At 39.9% G+C, this 21,053-nt stretch overlaps 1 protein-coding gene across 7 annotated transcripts in view; it reads right to left on the reverse strand.

Moving 5' to 3' along the window:
* The window catches only part of LOC146567627 (phospholipase D1-like), a 49,782-nt gene that overhangs the window by 27,957 nt on the left and 772 nt on the right, over positions 1–21,053 (reverse strand). Inside the window, exon 1 of one of the 7 annotated variants that reach the window (XM_085287563.1) lies at positions 19,202–19,311. The exons of 3 other annotated variants lie outside the window; for them this stretch is intronic. The gene's annotated coding sequence lies outside the window, so the exon portion shown is untranslated. Of the gene's footprint in view, positions 1–7,715; positions 7,963–13,641; positions 13,685–19,201; positions 19,312–21,053 lie in introns of those variants that run through there. 3 more of the 7 variants (XM_085287566.1, XM_085287568.1, XM_085287562.1) reach the window with 3 other exon arrangements.

Genomic DNA, 21,053 nt, shown 5'->3' on the forward strand with positions numbered 1-21,053 from the left:
TTATTCGTGGTTATGCTGACATCATGCGGTGTAGTTTATAGTTTAACGTTAGTGCTTTGCTTTTAGGAAGATCTCAGTTAAGTTGCAAATAATATGTTACTGATAAACTTCTTTATTATTGCAAAAAAGGTATTTTCTTTCAATCAAAGGAACCAAGGCAATGCTAACCAACTTCCTGGCTGGCCTTCAAAAAAAAAAAAAAAAACAAAACAAACAAAACAAAACAAAACAAAACATTAAATAAACTGCAAAGAATTCCGGGTCCATGATTTCCTTCTTTTTTCTTTCTTCTTTTTTCTCTGTTCATAAACAACAATTTTAATAGTCAAATCTAACAAAGATTGATCTTAGATTTACGATATGTTTATTAATTGGATACCTTCAGATTGCAGAGGACTTCCCCTTTTAAATTTAACCCAAAGAAAGAAAAATATTTTTAATTCACTTTCACCTCATCTCTGCTTATATTTTAACAGAAACATTAAACCAGTGATATCACACATTTAGGTCCGTCAAGGTCTCTGGTGTGAAGCTTATTTGTAAAACTGTCATCATGTTTGACTAAAAACACGTCTATCTAAAGGTAGCACATTCTAAGAGGCAGCAGAAATACAGTCGATAATAAGATTGTGCTTCATTACTGTTCTCTATTTAAAAAAATAAACCACGCAGGAGTCAGATTTCTGACATTATGATGCAATTCCTGCCGGACAAAGTCTAACAGCTCATTCTTAGGAAGAACATGGGTTATGTTTGGGTTTAGTCAGAACTGGTTTCACTGTGGTCTGTCTGCTTTCACTTCCTGCGCCAACAAAACACCAAGAACAACCACACAAGCAGGAAAACCACACCCCGCTGAACCCCAAAGAGCATTTCTTTGCTTGCAATGTTTATTCACAGATAAAAAATCTGGCTAAATAACCGTTAATCCAACTCTCCCACAGCCACGCAAGCCATCACAGTTTACACACACACACACAAATCATGCATTTTAAAATAAATGATTTAATCCAAATCCTTTTTTATTAAATTTGAGGATTTCACACAAAGCCCCCTATTAAACTATCCACAAATAAACAATAACAAAAAATAAACAGCAGCCAAGTACAGAACTAAAGCATGAAGGAGTTACATAATGATTTGCTATTCAAACTCCATCAGTACGTTGGAATTATCACTCCAGCCCTGACCTTTGCATTTTTAGTTAGAAAAACTGTCTGAACAGCTGCTTTGCAATATTAGGAGAAATATGAGCAAAGCTTCTTGTTTCATACTGAAAGTCTAGTAGGAAAGGGAAGGAAAGACGACGACTCACTGAAGTGTCATTTGCAGAGTCAGAAGGAACACGAACACGAACACACACACACAAACAGAAAAAACTGTACTGTCCGTCACTAAGCACTAACTTACTAAAGGAGAAGTGCAGATTAAGTAACCAACTTTGAAGTTACCAAGTTGGGTCATGCATGAGCCTGGAGGGGTGCAACTATAAAGCTAGATTTATGGGTTAATGAGATATGTCCAGTTTACAGTCAGACTGGTTAGTGTCACAAAGTTGCTGGCTCTGTTTTTATCGAGCTAGATCACTATGGTAACTTATGCTGTACACATATCCCAGACTGGAGCAGGTTTCATTTGATTTTGGCTTAAAAATCACCCCAAAGTGCCAAATTTGAGCGAAATCCTATTTTTTCTGCTTCCAGAGTATGTTTTGTAAATGCAACATGTTGAGCAGTAACTTACTAATATCGCTGAACAACAACCAGCTGCACAGTTAGAGCCGTCAAAACAGCTTAACTGACAGATATTAACCATTATTAATGAAACTGAGCAAATATAAAAAGAAATATTGTCAATAATGTTTGTTATAAACATGTCTCCAGTCGATCTCTGAGGTAAATAAAGATCCACTATTGGAGCATTTATGATCGCCCACATAAAGTTTTTAAGGACACTGAGATCATCGTGGATCATCAGTGCATTCTCAATGTGAAAATAGCTTTTTTCTAATTACTAAGATTGAATGGAGTTTTGTGGGTGTTTATGGTCCTCTGCTGCTGTGAATTTCTACTGTAGTTGCAGATTTTTGTTTCTAATTTGTCGGTTTCATCCACCCAAACATTTCATCTCCAGTTTGAAAATATGTTGTAAAGAAAAAAATATTATAGCGTTATATAGTTATCAAACAATCCTGACTGATTCACGTCACACAAACACACCAACTTTGAGGTGGATGGACTACAATAAAGGGCCATGTCAGGTTTCTGAAACTGGAGGTTGTGAAGAGCATCGGTTCACTAAATCTGGACAGAAAAACTTCTAACAAAACTTCATTTATGCTGAGACTGCAGACAGCAGGGTCATTGGGCTTTAAAAAGATGACTCCATGCTGTTGCCAACAATACAGATAGACTGGGGAATGTTTTCTTGGCACACTTTGAACACTTAATTTACCAGTAAATCGTGGTTTGACTGCCACGACATGAGTGTTTCTGCTGACTCTGTACAGTTTTCTTTATTGCCACAGTTTACTATCGTCTAATGGCTTCCAACACGAAGTCAGAAGTCAAATTTTATGAACATGGAAATGCAATCAGTGACTTCCGTCTCAAGAGAAGACGTCTAATAAACTGTATGCATGTTGAGATATTATGTACTAATTATGTACTAATAAGTTAATTAGCTTTCCCTTTAGCAGTCATGTACAGAATCACCTCTCACTTGTCAAATCTCATTAAAAAGATGCTGAAAAACTTTGTTTACTCAGCCCCAAAATAAGTATTTAATTTTGCTCATTTAAAGCAATGGTTCTCAAATCTTTTGTTTACCCTTACCCCCCTGAAGCCCCACTTCAGGAGCCATAAAAAGCTCACGCACAGCTTGCACAGGCTGAAAAGCTTGGTTCATTTATAGGAATGGGTACCGGTATCCGGGCCGTCATTCTTCTCGGGCGAGTAGCTTAATGTTGTTCGTGTGTAATTTACGTTGAGTAGGCCAACTATGTTATTAAATTAATGCATGTAGGGTGAACTAGCAAACACCGTCGCAGTTATATGCGGCTGTCTTCATGTTTGATGGCAGATACATCCTTCACTCTGGCCAAAAAGGCTAAAATGACCAAAGAAAAAGTGGTCGAAATTCATAGGGCAGTGACAAAATTTAAAGTCAAAGATCTCCATCCATTTTCAACGGTGGAGTCAAAAAAAAAGAAAAAAGACGGCTAAAAAAAAAAAAAAAAACACAAGACGACAACGTTTGTGTTCTCCATTCGTTAAGCACGAGCACTGTTTCAAAAATACCGATTTGGCACCGGTATCAGATAAAACCTAAACGATACCCATCCCTATTCATTTAGCACCAGTCACACAGGCCTGGAGACTGGTCTGCAACCATTTGGCAACCATGGGTTAGTAGAGAAAGTGTACCTGGGGGTTTAGCAGTCGCTGGGTTGCAAAAAGGTGCTGCCCCAAAAATCTTCTTACAATCTTTTTAAGTGGAAGATGCCGACAAGCAGACAAGTCAACATCTTCCAAGCAAACTACCAACCACAGGACCCTGCTAAATTCACCCAGCAGACTACAGCAACAACTTGTCAACTGCTTAGGGAATACCTACAGACAACAGAGGTTGCCAGAGGGTTGACAACCAATCAGTAGGCCTCTGAGCTGTTTGATAAACTGGTTTAAAACCAACGTAAACAAAACGTCCATATACAATGTTTCCTTGTCACCACTTATATTTAGCTATTAGATACTAACCTTTCACCCCAATAATTTAAAAAGCTTAAGAAGGTAGAGCATCATGATTCTACTAGTACATCCTGCATATTAGACTTTCCCCTTAGTACACTACTGAGTTAAAAAGTACACACTCTTAATTATATGTTCAGTTGCAAACTAAAAGCAAATTTCACGCAAATACTGTGGCCTTTACTGAACCATAACACCACAAACAAAGAAAGTTACACAGTCCTCACAGAAAGATACACACGCGCAGTACACTGCATGTATTATGCAAACTAGCTACGGAACAAAGATCGTGAGTGTTTCTGGGTTTTTTTCCTCCATCAGAGTCGGATTGAAAGTGTGTATCTGAGGTGTGTCTCAATAACAATAGCTGCTGGTGGAACCGGTGGTGCAGGGATGGAACAAGAGGGGAAGAAATAAAGGTGAGGTTAACTAAAGTGAGGAAAAGTGGCCTACAGTCAGATTAAATCAATAATCTGAGGTGTGATGGCATAAAAGAAAATTTTAGCCTAGAGTTTTTACACTTAATAAAATCAGAAATGGCTTCAGTTCTGCTAAATTTTTCATCCACTCTCATGTCTGTGCAGGAATAACACAATAAGAAATCTTCACTTCTAAAAATTAAAGAGGAGCTGAAACTTGTACTTGTTCTTTTCAGTTTCTATATGAACTGAATCTGACATGTTCTGGGTTTGAAATATCCAGTAAAACAATCAACATCTAATTAACTCGCTGCGCTGGTTTCAAGAATATTAAAACGTTTTATTTTATGATGTTTAAACCTTAATTTTTCCATATCAGAATTTTAAAAAGTTTTGGTTCAACTTTGACTATGGAGCCATTTAACAATCTTCATCTGAAAATAATACTCAGCACACAAGGAAAAAGTTACGGCAAATCTGTTGAAATATACTTGAAATAAACTTGTGAATGGTTGTCTGTCCCTGTGTGTTGGCCCTGCGACAGACTGGCGACCTGTCCAGGGTGTACCCCGCCTTTCGCCCTATGACAGCTGGAATAGGCTCCAGCGCCCCCCGCGACCCTGAAAAGGATAAGCGGAAGCGAATGGATGGATGGATGGATAAACTTGAACAGACAGTGAAACCCAGATTGTGCGGATTCATTTTTGTGTAATAGACTGACGTACCACCTGTTGTTGTACTGCTACCTATAGCACAGCATGTGTTACTTAATCACAGTAATATTATGTAGTTCAAAGGCTTATCACAGTTTCTCTTAAGTGGAAAATAAATGTCATAACACACATACAATATCACAATATGACTCATTCATGCTTTAAATACCTGCAGGTATTTGTGACAAATTGTCTACAAGCCGTGTGGTTTATTTCTGCCAACATGCCAATGTTGGTAACATCAATGTTAGCAGAAGTTAATTAAACTTAGAGGTTTGCAGTCACAGTGCAATTTAAAACCATGTTACACTGACATTTATCTGAAAGTGGCGGTAAATTTGAACAGTCCCAACTCCAAACCAAATAAAAAAAATATAACATTTCATATTCCTGTCTCAGGGTGCTGGATTTGGGGCAAAACCATCCATTATTTACAATTTATTGTAAGGACTTGTCTTGATGTCAGTGGTTTTTTGTCATCATGTGTCATTATGTTTATAATTTTTTAGATATTAGATCATTTCTAAATTAAAGACAAGTATCAGATTACTTTTAATAATGATTCCTATGATATTAATATATCTAAGAAGACCCACCTTAACCTCTTTGTTTTTCATAAAGTTATTTTAATGTTTTAAATACAGTTTATTGAAGAAGTGACACATTACATTTTCTTTGTATTAATACTTTAAAAAGATCTGAGTATTTTATTTCATGCAAACATATTCAGCAGTTCGAGAGCAATCTTATCTTTAATATGTAGTGCTAGTTATGGCCATCTGACTATTATAATTCCTCAGTTTTTGCTCCAATTTTGGTCTCCTCCACCTCCTAAAAACAACATTACCAATAAGACTGGCTGCTTTCTTCCCCAGCTTGTCTGTACCTGCCTCCACCTGCAGATTTATAGGTTTTCTCTCTGTAGGTTAGAACTAAAAGTGAGCTCTGTGTTAATATAAGACTATAGATTAATGGGGCTTGCAGAATAAATCCTCTCCATTTAAGGCTGTTTTGTGAGGACATGCCCGGAGCTGCATTGTAATAAATCTCAGAATCAGGGGAGGAAACTGGGCTTGAAGGCCCACTGTTGACCTTGGAAATAACAAAAGAGTATTTTAAATTGATTAATGCAGACAGTGTGTGTGTGGATGTGTGTATACATTATGTCTGGCCCACTGAGCACTCACATTAATTGGGTACAGTGTGGCCCATTACCCCCACACAGCATCACTCGCCAGCCAGGTGGCAGGATGCTGAGCCCTCTCTCACACAAACACACTTTACTCAGATAATATAAGAGTGTTCTTTGTTATTTAAAATGATATTAGAATGTATCAGAGCTCTTATGCTAAAGAAAAAAATAATGTCAGGATTGCCTAAAATATTTGTTATCTGCACTCAGAAACTAGCCTGAACTTAAAGGAATTTCATAACAATTCAAATAAAGTTACTTTAAGTTGAATGAATACAAAGTTGGTAGACTGACAGCTTCAGACAGTGAGATGCATGATGTCTGTACAAAGGCAGGGACTGAGTTCAGTCCCAACCTTCATCACGGTTTGCATTAGGATGAAAATAAGCCATCGGACCAAATCTAAACAAACACAGCATGTTTCTGTTGTGCCAAGTCATGATAAACAATAGTCTCTGGGGAGTTTAAATGTGCTTTAATCCTGCTTTCACAAACTCAGTTTAATGAAACGAGTGATTGCTCACCTTATCTTAAAGTCAGAAGAGAAGAAAAACACTTAAATAATAATGAGAAAACGATTCAATAACTAAATAGTATAAAATAAGGACCTTAAATGTAAAATGAATGCAGGTAATTGGGGATGATATTATTTTTAGATTATATGTTGGAGAAGACAAGGAGTCAACTGCCTGTTCAGTAAGTGATGAGCTGGGTGGTCTGGATACACTAATTATCCACCAGAGTCACACTGCTGATCAAACTGGATTCAAACACCAACACGAACTTCACAGCTTTTCTCACTTTTCTATCACAAGTCCAGTCCCTCCACATTTTTTCTTTCCATTTAGATTGATGTCTCTGTCAGCCCAAAAAGCACAGCTGCACAGACTAAAGATAAACCCAAATATATCATCACACCGGTAGAAACATTTCAGAAGCTGCACCTGGTTTCCTCAGTCTGACTTTCTCCTGCTTGTGCAAGCTCATCACTACTTTCACTGCTTCACCTGGAAGTAAACGTGTCTCCTTAAATAGAGAAATGGAGCTGCAGAAGCCTGATGGTTCATAAACCCAGTGGTAATTTTGCATACACACTTTAAGTTCACACACACATTCATACTGCACTTTATTCCCTGATTAAGCACCTTCTGTAACATTCACACACTCTAATGAATGCATTCAGTTCAGTATCTTGTTAAAGGATACATCTCCATGCAGACTAAAGAAGCCGAACACTGAACTGTTGACTTTCCGATTAGGAAACGACATTCTAAGAAGACTTTAGCCTCTGATATTAGTTAACAAAGCTTTATGAGCCAGTTATTGACATTCGGCCAACATGTGAGTGGATCTCTATGAAAAACTCTTGGATTGACTGTTTGGCAGCCTCTTACAGCACAGATGCACACATACACTGATGCCATTTAACCTCAGCTGCTACTCAACCAAATCTGGTGCACTAGAAGTGAAGTACAACACTGCTGCATCCGGGTGTAAAACTCATACAAAACATGCAACAAACAAAAAATGGAGAGGAAACTGGGAACCAGAAACAGGCTGTTTGTGACAATAGGAGGATCCTGAGGAGCACGCACACATAAATGCCACAAAACAGCTCTACAGAGTATCAGCATCCACTGACCTGAGCCCGCGGAGGTCGAGGGACACCCATCATCATCTTTAACGTCTTTATAACCATCATCATCATCATGTCTTTTCTTCCCAGCGAGAAAATACACTTCCTCTCAGAAGAAGAAAAAAGAAGCTGCCACTTCACTTCTAAATCGGTTCACACGTTCATGCACACACTCGCTGCGGTGTGCAGTACACACACACACACACACACACCTCCACACGATCCTGACAGCCAGTCTGCAGGTTGAGAGCAGAGTGCCACAACCAGGCAGACGGACAAGGGAGAGATTCAAGAGGGTGGGACAAAGGGGGGAGGGAAGAGATCGTATTGGCCAGGGGGACACTTGGTAGCCAATGAGAGGGCTGCTCTTATTCCAGTTTGCATTAAAGGGCCAAACAGTTAACATGAGAACCAAATTACATAATTTTCACGTTTTGCCTTTTCAATTCAGGCTACAGCTGAAAAAGCCCATCAGTTTTTAATCAGAAAGTTTTAAATTGTTGACAATTAATTAATTGTTAGCTCTCTAAGCCTTTTTTAAAAGAAAAACAAAATTCAATCATAATTCAACAACGCAGCGTTTGATGAGAGCCAACTCTCTGTACTCTTCTCACAGGAGTGGGAATGAAAATGAACCAGTGCAGGTGTTGAACTCCAGGCCTCGAGAGCCGGTGTCCTGCAGGTTCTAGATGTGTCCTTGATCCATCACAGCTGATAAATGGCGAAATTACCTCCTCAACATTTCTTGAAGTTCTCCAGAGGCCTGGTAATGAACTAATCATTTGATTCAGGTGTGTTGAACCAGGGTGTCATCTAAAACCTGCAGGACACCGGCTCTCGAGGCCTGTAGTTCGACACCCCTGAACCAGGAAGGGTGCTTATGAAGGTTTTCTTTGTCATATGTAGTTCTTTAAAGTCTGAACGCCTAAAATCACCACACCTAAATCTGCACTGCACAGCCTATTATTGTGTTAAGACACACCTTGTTAACACAGGTTATAACATAACATCCAGCTCCACCCTTTTGACCTGAAAAACCCAGTTTATACCAGAACACTGAGCTTTCAGAGAAATGAACCAGTTTAGGTTGAAGCTGTAGTTCTGCTGCTTTACAAAGCATTAACTGTCATGTTAAAGGCGATGGCTACACAACACACGTGGATGTTTGTGCTGTAAATACATCTTAGGGTAGTGTGTGTGTCCTTTTCCAAAACCTCTGCCAGTCAATGAGCGTGCATTAGTAGGACATGCTAGTATTTTTTGGATGACACCAGCTTCACTGTATTCTTCCATTGTGAATGAAATATGTGTGTGGGTTTGTAAAAAAAATCTGTTTTTTTGACATCTTCAGAAGATAGCACAGACACCTGCACGGTCACATTTTTCTCTGAGTGAATGAGAAATTGTTTCAGGCTAAAAAATAATAAAAATTCTTGAACTAAGTGAGAGTAAAGTTGAAAGCCGGAGCAGCTTTCAACCGGAACAAGCAGTGACTCATTTTTGACATTCCAGAAAAGGACCAAAACATTCAGACTCCCACCCACATGTGAGCCACTGCAACACACGCACGCACGCAGACACACGCACACACACACACAAAGCTGGGCAGGAAGATGTATGAAGCCTGAGCCTAAATTGCAGCATTTCTCTATGGAGTCTGGTGCCTGTCACTTCCACCCCCAAATGTACAAACTAGTCCTTAAAATTACGGTGCTTGTTATTCATTTCCTGCCCGCTGTATTTTATAATCTCACATCACTAATTAATATATTTTAGTCCTGAGTTTTTTTATGAGCTGATCAATATTTACTTAAAGCCCGAATGAGAAACAATGTTTTATCCAGATTAAAGTTAATGATTAAGAGTTTATAACCCAAAAGACATTCATAGATTATCTTAAGAGAATTAGAGAATCAAGGGCACATAAAACATAGCTGACAGCAAACTAATGACTCAATGACACAATATTCTGAGTTTATATAGTGACATAGAGGTCATCTAAAAGTAGTGGTACTAGGGCTGGGCCATATCATACCATTCAGGTAATATCAGTATAATGTTAGGCAATGATAAGAGAATGAAATATCGCGAAAGAATGTGGGTAAAACGCGCATGCGCAGTGCCTTTGTTTTCATACGCACATGGTGGAAAAAGCATTTCGGTGACGCAGTATGAGAAGAGCGAAAGCAGATCGTTGAATGAAACAGATGAACCAGAACTGGTTTGTAAAAATGCTGCAACTTCAGTGATGTGGAGCCGGTTTAGCTTTCGTCCCTCAGATACACAACAAAGCACTATTTTTGGTAGAGCATGCAAGCGGCCGTCGTTATTACCAAACCGATTTTATGTGGCACACGGCTCTCAAAAATCTGCCAAAAAATGTTTTCGTACGACTTTGCTAAGCTACGAACCCGCACCGCTTGATGGATTGTTGAAACATTATGGCTGCCGTAGTCGGGAGCCTCGTGGAGTGATACGTGCTTCAACATAATATTACCGTACTGTGTGTGGATACGTTTTGTGGATATTCTACATGGTTATGTTGAGGATATGTCGGCCAGTTTCCACTGGAAATGCCTTTTGGTTAAACTGTCAGCGAGGAATTTGCACTGTTACGTTTTTATATAACTTTAATGAACATAAAAAAGCTGCTTGTTTAAGTGAAAATACATTGATGGGGTTTTTCTTGCACTAATAAAGTTGTGGAGTTGTAAAGCATTTTGTCTGGTCAATTATATCGTCAGTTATATAGTTATCGCAAATTTTCAAATGTACATCGTGATAAATATTTTTGGCCATATCGCCCTGCCCTAAGTGGTACTGCAACAAAATGATTCCTGTGCAGCCCGATAAGCATTTTCCGTCGCAGAATGATTATGAAGGACGCCACCAGCTGCACACAAGGTTGATTATTGCAGTCTCTAATTATTCTGTTTGTTTTTGGGGAGTTTTTAAGTTACAACGCTATGAAAACACAGCTAACATGAATAACAAACGTGGTCCATATCCATGTTTGAATATCTCAGGTTGAACTCAGGGCAAGATGGACGCTACACTGACTCGCTGTACCATCTTGTGGATTAAAATGGTATTACATGAGATTACAGCCCCGTCCCAGTTCAACTTTAGTCGATATCTCAGCAACACATAACATCACAGCCGCTGTTTCTTCACACTCTAATGGTATTTTAGGTAATGTAGATTTAGCAAAGTATTTTAAACAGAAAATGTTGACTTTAAGCCCTGAATTAGTAAACCATGACTTCAAAGTCAAACCATCTGTTTTTCATGAATTGTAATTTTGGTGACAGATAAAAACATTCTTATGAAAGTAGCTTTGAAATTAATTAAAAAAAAAAAAAGAAAATCAGCTGCAGTATTAATAGGATGATGTTGAACGCTGGAAAGCGTGCAGCTATTTTAATCTCGTCTTTTTAATAAGCATGTAGGGCGGCCGTTGCACTGAAACACTCTCTTGCAGAGGTGTCATGTCAGCTGCTGAAAAAAGAAGAAGAAGAAGAAAGTGAGAAAAGTCACAGGATCCTGTGAAATGATCTTGTGAAACCCAGGCCTCTGAAAACAGAAGAATGTTTGAATGTTTATGAACCAACTACAAGGTCCTAAAATAAGAAACCGACTGAACACAATCTGCCTTAAAAAGGTCATTAACAAGTTACATCAAAGGCAAACACCTGGCACGATAACAGGTCTGCGTGTAGAGCAGCCCCTGCACCGCATGCTGCTATTTTCTGATGCAGCTCAATGCTCTGACAGCTCGTCCTTGTAAAAGACGATCATTAGGCGACAACCGGCTCCACTATTCCTCTTAGCTGACACGGTGATGATGTTCCTGGCTGATCTTACAGGCCATTAAAGACACCCAGCTCCGCCCTGAAACACTTTGATGAAACACAGCCTTAACTTGTAGAGAGGCCAAAGCATACCTGAATTCATATCTGAGCAAAAACAGCCGCTTCTAATTTGACAGTTCAATTTGTTATTGCAAGATGAAAGAAATGTCAGCATGTGGGGTTTCCAGACAATAAGGCAGTTCTTGTTTGTTTTTTAGGTGGTGGACAGTCTGCACTGGTGGTTAGCTACACACAAGGAAGTTACACATTTTCCCCTTATTAACATGTTCACTGTCACATAGAGCCATTAATGTGTCACACTCTCATAATTCCCACCAGCAACTGTACGAACAGGCCGGGGTTAACTTTGACAGATATTAGGAAGCACAGACGGCCATCAAGACTACCAACAGGCTACAATGACCCTACATTTTTTTTAAGGATCATATTATTTTAATTTAAAGACAATAAAATCTCTTTTATATCCAAAATCCGGAAAACTCATCACATATGCATGGGCATGTAATAATAATGATAATTCCAACGGGGCTTTAATAATTCACGGCTGTGTACCATGCAGGGTTTGGTTTGTCACTCCTTTTGAATTAACAATAAGACAATAACGGTATTTCATGTGCTGCAGCTGCCTTTGGTTTCTGTATTTCTCTCTTTGTTTTTTATTGCTTTTAATGGTTTTAAAGAACAAAATGTTGAAATAAGGCAGCGGTTCTTTCACTGACTTCCCAGCATGCATGTGGAAAGTTCCGTTTTAGGAATCAGAGCCTCTCAGCGGTCTAAAACAATGACCTGCTTAAGTGATTTCCTTCCACAATGCACATGTCATCCTGTAATTACTGGGTAGAGCTGTTGCAGGAAGCTCAGCTCCTCCATGACTCAGACACAAAACACACAAGGTAATAAAATCACACTGTTAACATACACAGACCCAGGACATGGTGATAATTACACTTTACTGAAAGCCTTTAAAGTGCAGGAGAAACATAACTGTTCACTAAATGCGATGACAATGAAGACAACACGACAGTGACACTTAGTGGTCAGCTCTGACAGCTGCATCACCTGTCACACCGATCAGGTCTGCACACACACCTGGGCAACATTTCCTTCTGGAAGGACAAAGAGGCAAAGATGGCATAAACACAGGGCCGCACATCATTGCTCACATGTCCAGGACTGCACTGCTCTGTTATTATCAGCATGTTCCAAACACGGCATGAAAACCCGTCAGTAGTTCTACAAAGCGTAAAGAGTATTAACAGGAACTACAAAGAGAGATCGAATTTCTTCCATATAAGCTTCTCTTCACTGCCTCCCATTAGACTCAGAACTGAATTTAAACTCTTCGTCAATCAGGAGACAGACACCTTTAAAGATTAGGTTTTCCTCTTCAAGTTAGGCCTGGGTCAGGTGACTTTAACCCTTAGTAATTCTCCTATAGGTTCAGACTGTTGATGAACTCTCATCAAGTCCCCCACTGAGCACTTCACTCATTTTTATCTGCCACCCATGCATGAGTTTCTATGCTCTTCTTTTTTGGTCTGAAAGGAACAACTCGGGATCCCTGGGAGGAGCTAGAAAACATCGCTGGGAAAAGAAACATGTCTTATTAGCCTGCAGCCAGCATGAAATAATGGATCTGAATTCTCCGATTATCTGAATGACCCTTAAATGTTGCAGCTTTTATCAGAATAACAGACTGTTTTAACCGGGCTTGACAGAATAGGAGGAAGTGATATTGTGGACGTTTGTCTCAAAGGAGGTCAGATTTAAAACCACAAACTATGCAGGTTACAGGTTATCTGTCCAATCTCTCTCTCTAGGTGAAGAGAGTCCTTTTTTTCTATCCGTCTGTAGTTTCCATCATTTTCCACAGAAATCTGTGGAAAATGATGGACTGTCTGCTGACTCAATTCCCCCTCTTAGGCAGCCAAAGACAGCGACATGTTAACCCTGCTTTCTTCACAGCCATCGGCTAAAAGCCAGACTTTAGAAACGTGTCAGTCCTGTCGTTCTTCTGTAAACTAAAGTCAATCAAATTGGACAAGGAAGACAACACTCACATATAAAGCAGGATAACCTGTTAATCTTCTGATAGAGTTGAGTTAAACAGCAGCACAGAGCCAGAGTCCATCAGTCGACTAGTTTTATTAACACGTCGCTCCCTTTTATTTATCACGGGTCGTCCTCTTTTCCTGCTAAACGCTAAAAAACGAGTGAACGTGCGCCTGTTTGAGCTGATTTAACAGAACACACTGGAAGGTGTGCACCATCTGATCACCATTATTACTTAAATAACTATCACTGTTTGATAAATGCTAAATGCTTAGAGCCAGAAAACAAACACACAAACAAACAGCAGACTGTCTGGTTTAGCGTTTCCTCTGGGCTGGTTTACGACCTCACTAAACTATTTCCTGGTGAGTTTATGATCGCTGTCACTAGATTTGAGTCTTATTAATCAGCGTGTTGTTTATTTTGCAAAATGTGGTCCCATTAGATGCAAAAAGCATGTTAAAGCAGGGCATGCTTCACAGCACGCAGCATCAGATCCAGCTCGCTCTATTGAAGTCTGATTTTTGAACATCTCCAACCGAGGACTTGATATATAGAAAGTGATTTCTCTTTCTTTATCTCCTACAAAGTTGGGAGCGTGGAACTGTCCAAATTGTCTTGATATGCTGAAGCATTAAGAGTTTGTTTGGCTGAATCTAAGGGGCTGAGCCCAACATGTGAAAACAAACCCCTCACGCTAAACTCCCCCCTCAACCAAACTTTACATGTACCGGTCTCCTGGCAACCGCCAAACCCAGACTCATCCATCAGACTGCCAGACAGAAAAGTGTGATTCATCACGTCAGAGAACGCGTCTCCGCTGCTCCAGAGTCCTGTAGCAGCACGTTTTACATCACTGCATCGGACACTTTGCGTTGCTGTTGGTGATGTAAGACTTGGGTGCAGCTGCTCGGTCGTGGAAACTCTTGAGCTAATTGTGAAGCTTGGAGGTCTGTAGTGGTTGACTGCAGAAAGTTGGCGACCTCGACCCCACTCTGTGATTTCACGTAGCCCAGCACTTCGTGACTTCTCTCCCAGATGTTTGTAGAAGCAGTCTGCACGCCTACATGCTGGCTTTTATACACCTGTGGCCATGAGAGTAATGGGAACACCTGAATTCAACTATTTGGATGGGTGGAGTAAATACTTTTTGAACTGTAGCGTAGATTGTTTGAGCAACATTGGAGAGCTCAGATGAAGACGAACTGCATCTGGGCTCAAGGTTGCAACACACTTCCTTTTTCTCGCAGTAGAAATGTGTCGCTGAGAGTGTGTGTGTTTGTGTGTGTGTGAGTCTTATCGCTGAAGTAAGAACGAGTAGGAAAGACGCCCGATTTGTATGCGTCTCTTTCAGCATCAGAACACTCAGCATTTCGTTCTCGATAACATTTCTTGACGCCATCTTTGACCACTATCACATGATCATAATCTCCTGACACAGATCATGAGAGCTCACCAGCCAAACCAGTGGCACAACGGACTCTGTGTACAACTCGATTTACTAAGAGATGTCAGGCATCCAGCTGACACTCCCACAGCAAACTGAGTCACCGTCATGAAAAGGATAAAAAAAAAAAAACACATTTCCAGTCAGAACTGAAGTGAAATAACTGGATTTCATCAGGATATCCAGCAAATGTATCCATTTGACAGAAAACTGCTCAGAAACTACAAGCCTGAGTAATTTTTTGAGGCCAGTGATTCTTTTTATGACACCACCAAACATTTAAAGAGGACTTATTCTGCATTTTCTGTTGCACTGTTACAGATGCTCATATTAAAATGCCGGTTAAGAGCAGCGAGACTATAAAATCAGCAATAGAATAATAGTTAACAGATGCGTGTAACGTCTTCAAGCTTCTCCAGTTATTTTTAGTTAGCTATAGAAGGAGTGATGTCGAAGATAAAGGTCCAAAAATAGAAAGAAATCACCAGGCCAACAAAAAGCACCAGCTGAAACATGCATACTTTTCCTGTTTGCGCAATGAAACGCTTGATGCATGTGCAGGTTCAGGAAACGTGTGCAGTTTCTGAGTTTGGCTTGATTCACAGGAGTTAAAGTCATGTTAGTAAAACACATGTGGCCCAAGCTCATCCTCTAACCCATCATTTTATCAAAAGCCTAAAAGATCTCACAGTTTTGTCCCATTACAAAGAAATCCTGCTGCACCTTTCTTTCACCTCACACTCAGCAAAGAATCAATCAGTGAAATTAGAGAACAAGCACAGAACAAGTAAAAGCAGAAGTTATTTGTTGCACCACAGCAAATGTCTTGCATTATTTAAAAAAATGAAAATAAATAAATGGAGATTTAATGCTGCATCTGTAGATGGAAAAACAGGAACTTTTCAGTCAAGTAATTGAATACTGACGATGAAAATATATCTCACTTTGTTATTTAATGGTTTAAGCATTACTTCGTCCTTTCTGAAGAACAGAATACAGTGAAAAAAATGTTTTTAATCTAGTGGCTCAGATTGGACTCTTCAGCGAGCTGGTTCGGGCACATATGAAGAACTAGCTGCTTAGCATGGACCAGTTAGTTTGTGCGTCTTGTCTTTGTATAGGTAAATAGTCAGAGTGAGGTTTACTGTTACACCTGCAGATACAACATGAACACAAAATCAACAATCTGTTGGTCTGCCTGGGATGGAGTCAGATTCCCAGCTTGAGTTATTCTTTTAGTCAGCCAACAGCTACAGTTTCTAATAACGAGGTCAGTGCATGTACAAATACTCCCTGGGAGCCAAAAGCTCATTTTTCAGCATCCTCTGAAAACTTTTTCCTTGTCTGAGCTCTGAATGATGTCAGCGAGGGAGGTTATCCTGTATGTGGTAAACTCAGGCTGAAACGCTCCACCCGTCTGTTGCTCAGACCTACGAGGAGCTAAAACAGCCTGTTTCACACAGATCATAAACTGCATCAAGGCTCAGTATTCGATTAGAAAGGTTTATTCTGAATGTGAATCATGCAAAGCTACTCTAGTAGAGTCCACAAATGTAAACAGGGACCAGAAAATGAGCACTGGAAGAATAAAATATGGTAAATGGCCTGTATTTGTATAGCGCTTTTCTAGTCCCTGATGACCCCAAAGCGCTTAACACAACATCCAGGCATCCACACATTCACACTGGTGATGGCAGCTACATTGTAGCCACAGCTGCCCTGGGGCGCACTGACAGAGGCGAGGCTGCCGGACACTGGCGCCACCGGGCCCTCTGTCTTGCCCAAGGACACAACAACCGAGCCGGGACTCGAACCGGCAACCTTCCGATTACAAGACGAACTGCTGCCAATAACCCCAAATCTTTTATTTTCTGTATGATATGCATCTAAAATAAAAGTACTCATTAAGGAGTGAACCTTTTTAAAAGGAGATCCTCCGGGTGACCTTTGTGTTAACCTCCTCTCCCAGTCTAACTCAATGGTAGGTTAGAAGGTTTTCTGCATGTTCGTTGCTTACAGGCCAGAAGATTAAAAAAGGGTTCAATTGATTCTGAAATAAAGTCCCTTTAAATTAATCTGTTAAATATATGCTAGTGTAACTTATACTGCTTTTTTAAACTCATACGGCTTAAACACATTAATATAAAGAAGGGATTTTAAATGTTTTAATGGCCCTGTCCCACTTTCCTCTCGTTTCCAGAATCATAGACTGCTGCTGGTTTGTTTAACACCTTCAGCTTTACCGAAAAGCTCAGCAGCAGATTAATGTCAGGAGCTTCAGGCGAGTCTCTGATTTCTAACAGGTTTGCTCACGGCGTTGATTAAATCTTCCTCTGATGGCTGTCTCGACTGCAAACAGACACAGGCCACATTTTCCTTCACGGTGATTAGATTCTCCTGAAAACACCAAATAACTGCAGTTTGTGCGACTCCTGGCTATTCAGATTCGACTCGATGGCACTGATGGGAGCAGACTTAATTCAAGTCGACGTGCTCCTGAGGTGAAGCTCAAGCTTGCGACCTTTCAGCTACAAGATCATCTCTTTAACTCTGAGACACAGTCAAGTCACATTAATAAATCAGAATTTGTTTTGCTCCCGTCTCAGCAAATTCAGTGTGCTTTATTCAAAAAGAGACGTGACTAACTGTGACTTGACGGGCAGCTCTCCTTCAGGGATATCTTGACTGATCGCCAAGTCCCTCTAGATGAAAGTCTCAACACTTGTTTAAAACATCTCTGGGCGGCTATTTGAAGCTTCGATCTAAATGAATCGTCTTTCCTCATTATCATATCCGTAACAAAGACACAAAGACTAAACTAGCTCTACCTCAAACAGATGCAGCAGTACTGACATAAATCCGGGGATTTTAATACTTGAAGCATATTCACTTCTGTATTTGTTCAGGGCCTTTTGTTCCAGTGAAGAGACAACATGACGTTACTTGAGACAAGAGTGCTTCCAGCTCTGCATCGACAGTCTGCCCTGTGCGGCCATCAAGCGCACAGCCAGCTCCTTAAAGAAAGGCTTTGCCCAGTTTGGTGCGAAGGAGTGTAGTAGAGCTGTGACCAAAGACTGTATATAATAGATGGCTGCAGCCACTGTCACTTTACCCACCATCATATCTTATACTGAAGCCTTGGATCACTTTGAGCTTTGTCATGTGGTTGTTCTCAAACCAAATGTGCTGAGAAAGGGCTCACAGGGCAGCCACGCTGTAAATCATACCCCGCTTTATCCTGCTCCATAACTCTAAGGAGACCTTAACTACCAAAACAAGCATCACGATGTCTTAATAAGACTTTAAAATAGCAACTGAGGCCATAAACCCATAAGGAACATGTGTCCTGGTGTCATAAATCAAGTGAGAAGTCGGGTCATTTTATCATTGACTTCTATAGGATCTGACTTCTTTTTGCAAACAGAGGAGCCGACACGTTGCAGCAGCACAAACTCATTTTTTAATATCACTGATGGATTTTTCAAATATTTAAATTACACTCAAAGGTTTGTCAGCTATTTTGCAAGATATTTAAAGAAAAGCATAAAATTTAATTAAAATTATTTTAATTTATCTAAAAAAAATAATTAAAGACACAGAATTTTAAAAATAAATGTACATTTTTTCATTTAATTAGAAATAAATCAGAATATTGTTAAGTTGTGGGTTTCATTGAATAAACTAAAAAGAAAAACATAATACAAAGCCTCCCTTTAAAACACACCTGGGGGGTTGTATTAACAAAATAATACAAAACATTTAATAAACTGAAAAATGAGAAAGATTGTTTATTGGCTAATCAGCTGATCCATGTGTGTATATTTTGCTCCGTGTTATCAGTTGTTTTATGAGCCAGATGTATTTGAACTTCAGCAGCTGTATCTTACTGCACTTTACTGTATCGGTCTTCAGTTCTGCAAAGTCATGACATTTAGCTACTGATAATATTGATTAAAGGCTGGACCAAACCCACCGCTCCCAGTGCCCCTTGAGCTCTCTATCAGCATGTGTGTGTGTTGGCTGGAAAAGCACACACGCCCACGCCCACAAAGTCAATTAAGCACTCCCCACGCTGTGGCCTGTGTTTTGCTGGAAGCGCCAATAAACACAGCATATCCTACCTGCGTACAAGCCGGTCCTATTAATCAGCCTCGACAGTCTCCATGGAAGCGAGCGAGTCAACTCTGCTCCGTTTAAATCAGACCAACAAAAATAAAACCCTCCGACACACTGGAGAAGCAGGTCTGTGTGAAACAACACAAGAACAGACACCACGTGTCACTTTTCCCGCACTTGTCTTCAGACTTCCTGCTTACACTTCCTGTCCATCTCATCGCATCCTAGCAGTGTCTCAACAAACTTCATCACTGACCTGAACTGTAATTTTGTTGCCCCACAACAATCTTGCAGCAGCAGCGATGATGCAACTCTGTTAAAAGGAACTCTCTGCAGGCTTTCTGAACTGTGAAACCTTAAACACTGGAATCTTTTAAAAACAGGAAGGTGATGGTGAACTTAAACGTTGAATTAACTATTTTGATTACGAACTACAGGTACTGTTTAAATACGCTTAAATAACCAGGTGGAGTCATTTGTGACTTTTTGATGGTTCTGTTTGTTTAACACTGAAGGTCATTTATGCATCAGTCACGTTCTGCAGCAGTAAATCTTTCTATTCCAGGTCCATCATCCACAGGTCACAGCAAACTATCACAATGCAGTCGTGAAAAGTGGAAACTTTAAAGCAATCTGAGTGTATAATGTCAAACTTCTTTACATATAGATATTTTTGGAACACTAATGATCCAATTCCCTATAAAAGTACCTTACAGCTGGCCTCATATATTAACCCACTTGCAGGTTAAAGAGAAAAAAGCTTATTATCTCAACTCAAATGGTTTCACCTGATATTCTGCTTAGTTTAGATACTATACACTCACAATGCTGTGACACACTCACTCTGGACACAGCAACACTGCTGAAAAAGTGCGGACTATATCAGACATGCAATCTGTAAAGTGATGACGTATCGACCCCGTTTCCTGCTTTGGATGAGCCTTTCGTCGTGTGTCTCATTTTTCTGAGCAAACATGAACTTCCAAAACCTGTTTAGCTATTCTCTGTGTTTTAAGCATTTTTTATGATTATTATGGGATGGGATTATTTATGAGCAGGATGTCTTTAAGTTTCTAAAAACTCATCGTTTATATGACAGCATCAAATGTTTGAACGCTTTCAGTGTGGACATTAAGCTTAGGATCAGGACTTTTTCATAATTCAAATCATGCAGCAACATATTAATGTCTGAGCTCATGTTGCAGACACTCTCTTGACTCGAGTTTGGTCATTTTTCAGGGACCTTTAACCTCCTCTGCCTTAGCTGTGCTAATATGTTTATCTCAGCCTAAATGTAGCCCTGTTAGCTGCATCACGCACACATCATAATCTGCCAACTACCATACCCAGAGCCCTTCTGCCTCTGTGTCCATCCAGCGTTACATACTTCAGTCAGAACACAGCATATCATCTTTAAAATCGACCTTCTTGCTTAGCTAAAGCTCATAAATCCTCGTTTTCATGCATCTCTGGATGTTAAACACCAGGGAGCAAAGCCACACTCATTATTTTATTATAGCTGAACATTTTTAACGCTCAGGCACCTCAGCGTTTGATAGATTTTGAGGGCTAATTGAGCATTTGGACTGGAAATGGTTAAAATGTTGACAAGCAGATACTCACATTTAAGCAGGCGTTATCTAACACGACAGAGGCTGGCTCAACCCCAAAAAGAAAAAGAAATCTCTAAGTTTACACAACCTAACCGGTTTGATTTCTCTGAGCATGTGTGTTTAAAGTGTGGAAGCTGTCCCTTAGGGTACCTGAAGCACCGGCTGAGTGTGTGTGTGTAATGTTGTGTTACAGTGCCACATAAGCTGTGGAAACAGACACGCAAACAAGAAGCAGAGAGCGTAA

This window comes from Mchenga conophoros, linkage group LG9, assembly GCF_057382185.1.
Source record: "Mchenga conophoros isolate Kocher_MC1m ecotype Shallow Benthic linkage group LG9, M_conophoros_male_GT1.1, whole genome shotgun sequence".
In the NCBI taxonomy this organism is placed as follows: domain Eukaryota; kingdom Metazoa; phylum Chordata; class Actinopteri; order Cichliformes; family Cichlidae; genus Mchenga; species Mchenga conophoros.